The 3,827-nt window shown below is 35.0% G+C and overlaps 1 long non-coding RNA gene across 1 annotated transcript; it reads right to left on the bottom strand.

The window, feature by feature from the left end:
- Positions 1 to 2,034: 2,034 nt before the first annotated feature.
- On the bottom strand, positions 2,035 to 3,553 carry LOC107821309 (uncharacterized). Its single transcript, XR_001656102.2, has 2 exons — positions 3,094 to 3,553; positions 2,035 to 2,319 (listed from the first exon to the last, which is right to left on the bottom strand). It is a non-coding gene; the product is annotated as an uncharacterized LOC107821309 (long non-coding RNA).
- Between the last annotated feature and the right edge of the window lie 274 nt (positions 3,554 to 3,827).

Genomic DNA, 3,827 nt, shown 5'->3' with positions numbered 1-3,827 from the left:
TTTGTTTCTGATTTTTTTTTTTGGGAAAAAAAATTCAAAATGAAGAAAGCCCGTATTTTGGACCTTGATTTTTCATTATTTCATTTTTTCCGTATGAAAGACTTCAGAAAGAAAGAAACTACTCTTTTTTTTTGAGTTTAAAGAAAACTTCTTCTTTTTTTTTTTGCATTTTCTAAGGAAATATTTCTAAACAAGGAACTAAAGGAAAATATTTTTGGATTTTTTTTTTAAAATTGGGGCCAGAATCGATGAGATTTGCCTACGTATCTCATATCCGGTGAGAGTCAGACCCGCGTAGTTCGGTCAATTTTGACGCAACAGAAAAACATGAAATATTGTTTTGAAACAATCTTCCTTTTTTTCTCCTTTTCTTTTCTCTCTTTTTTTTGGTAGAGTTTTGGTACATTTTGGACACCAAATTTTCAAAGACGAGTAGTTATCTCTCTCATACCTCAATTTGATATTTGTTTTTCCAACTTTTCTTCCTTATTCTAGAAGCCGGTCAACATGCAATCCGAAGAAAATAAATGTACAAGTAGCAAGTAAAATGCATCAGGATGGTCTTTTTATTTCGGATACACCTGTCCTAGACGGACCAAACCTCTGTGTTGAGTCCCCAAAGTCAAATAAACGTGACGCAAACAAACGTTCCTACTAGGGATCCGGCATGAGGCTGTGTTATACTAGGTTTAAAAACCTAGGTATATTGTTCTAGACCTGGCCTACTCGAGCGGATAGCTCGAGCCGGAGGGGAGCAGCGTACCGGGAATACAGAAGCTTCACCGGCTTTGCAACTTGTCTGAACCTCGTTCTAAAATTAGGATATGACTCTAATAGAAGAGAAGTCACACGAAATACACACTTCCCAGATGATTCAGAAGACTCAGAGAGAATAGGGTTTCATAACAATTTATATACAGTTCAATAATATCAAAGCGGTAAAAAGCGACAACTAGCACATTAGGCTCAAACATGTAAAAATCAGATAATAAATAAAGCCAAGTATAACATCTATTCTAAGCTCGAATTCTTGAACCCTGAACCTCAAGTTCTGGGTTATGATCCCCAGTAGAGTTGCCAAAGCTGTCACACCTCCTTTTTACCACCCCGAGGGGGTATATAAGGGAGTTTTTCCAATTAAAGTGATATTATTCGAAATGGGATTATTTTATTTTATTTTATTTATTTCAGAGTCGCCACTTGGAATAGTTTATTTGGTGTCTCAAGTCACCGGTTTATTTTAAAACCCAAAATCGAGGAAATTTCGACTTTATTTTAAAAGCCTGCGAACCAGAAATTCTAAGTAAGGAATTATGTTAATCTGGGAGAAGGTGTTAGGCATTCCCGGGTTCCGTGGTTCTAGCACGGTTGCTTAAACTATTAATATTGGCCTATTATCTTATATACTACATGTTTTAAACCTATTGTGCATTTTTGCTTTATAATCGCCTTTTAATTATTTTAACCGCTTTTAGGATTTATGGAATTATTTCTTGAACAAGTTACAATTGTCGTATACTTGTTTGTTTTGGAACACACCACGAACCACGCTGCATGAAATGCACCCGCGATTCACGACATGTGTATTTATTAATATTCGAAGTTGTTATGATCGGGTCACATGAAATGCACACCCGAATTTGGAAAATTAAGAATAGTAACTATGTCACAAAAATCGTACCCATAATCACGATGGTTTATCAATCGCGTCTAAAGCAAGCTACGATATTTGATTTATTGATAATGCAGACTATTATTGCTATGATAATATAGTCACTGTGATTACCAAGCAGAGACAACCAATGTTTCCATAAGCTAATCAGCAACTACACTTGGAACATAAAGCCCAGAATTCTCGTTCCTTCAACTTTGTTGAATAATCAAGTGAGACAACGAAGGAAAGACATTCATTTTGAATGCATCCAATATTCAAATTTCTGTCAAAATCTTCAATATTAACCAAAAGGAATTCAAGCAATAAAATGATTGAAAAAGAACAACAAAAGATGCAAATTTCCAGCAATTGAAATACCATTAAAACCCAACTTTCAAGTTAGTACTTATATACCAAAAATATCCCTTACTAACACAAATATGAGGTCCAGTTGCTAAATAGATTTAAAACGAACAAGAAAAATAAAATAATTGAAGGTAACCCACTAAGTATGAAAAATCAAATAAGAAGTTTGAAATACACTAATAGCATTATCCAAGTGTGAGGTAATTGCACATGAATAGGAATTGAAAACCCTGATCCACCAAAGCATACTTCTTGCCTCCTCCCTCACAGTTGAGACTCACTTACTAGCAAGTCATATCCTAATAAGTGAATGGCATAAATGTGAAACTGCAGAACTCATCTAAACATTAGTAAATCACCCATACATGCGCCTACATGCTATGACAAATGAGAGATCTTCCGATGAAGGGTCAGTTCGAAAATTTGAGTTACACCCCTTGAGATTCAATAAACATCAAAATTGGAAGATGTAGATTGCAGCAATCCAAGGCCAACAAAACAATAATATGAAAATATGACTCAGATGTTTTTTTTTTAACAAAAATGTCTTTTCATCAAGTCCAAGCACGTAATTGCATCCATGGAAACAGTTAAGGGCAAAACTATCACAGAATTGTCTTTTTATTCAGCTGTTAAAAGATCACATATTTCGGAGTAGAGTTCAAAGAATTATCCTGTGTCAAGAACCTTTATATCAACTGCTTCACTACTGACTAAGCAACGACTATGCTAACTAATGGGAGAAAATGATAAAGCACCAGAATGATTAACTAACATAGGATTATCTATAAACATCAATTCCAAAATCGACTTAAAGGCGTCAACATAAGAAGAAGATCATTAAAATGGGGATTTCAGAAAGCAAATTGGAAATTGCAAGAGTTAGCCGTACTAGAAATGGAGCAGAACATCATAAAACAAGGGAACGTTCACGACAAATTTCAGCAAAACAATAGTTCAAGCTCGCACAAAACATTAATGAATTTAAGAGAAACAAGGGAACTGTTGTTGCAAATTTCATCGTAACGAAGCAGCTAACAACAATTACAGCATCTTCAAATCGAGATTCATACCTGAAACACAAATAAAAATCGAAAATAAATGCCAGGACAAAGGCTGAAAGAACCGATGCTATGTTGGAAATCAGCTACATGGACAGCAGTGAAATCATCGACGAGATCAGCCCCTACTCCTAGCTTCATAAGCTCTTTCCCAAACTTGTTTGCACTTGAATTTTCAGAAAAATAGAACAAGTGAGTAGAAGTTTAACCATAGCTTTCAAATCCTTTTTTTTCGATTTCGCCGATTTTAGCTGTTCTCTAAAATTATGCGCAAAAATCAGATCATGAGGGCATGTATGTCTGTTGAAGATGAGGAATGGAGAAGAAGAAAAGGGGAACCCTGGTATTGCCGTTTTCTCTGGTTTTTAAGGGATATGAAGAGGGAATGAGAAGTAAAAGGGAAAAGGGGAAAGATGCGCTGAGTTCTTCGGGTAAGGGATCTCATTCTTTAGGTCTAGGAGCTAGGTTTTGATTAAAGGGGATGGGTTTTGGGTCGGTTTGGGTTGGGTCAGGCGGGTTTGGGGCTGTTTTGGGGGAATTTGGGTCTTAATTAATTGGGCCAATTTTAAAAGAAACAAGACCAAAAAATGTATTCTTCCTATTTTCCTTTTCTTTGTTTTTCCCTTTTCTTTTCTTTAATTAATTAAAATCCTAAATCAATCTATTTTTGTAGAAAATAAAATTCTTTATCTATTTTTAACATTAAAACAACTAATTAACTTAAAACTATAGAAAAATACTAACTT

Source organism: Nicotiana tabacum, chromosome 20 (assembly GCF_000715075.1).
Source record: "Nicotiana tabacum cultivar K326 chromosome 20, ASM71507v2, whole genome shotgun sequence".
NCBI classification, from domain to species: Eukaryota; Viridiplantae; Streptophyta; class Magnoliopsida; order Solanales; family Solanaceae; genus Nicotiana; species Nicotiana tabacum.
This window is presented reverse-complemented; position numbering and strand designations above follow the sequence as displayed.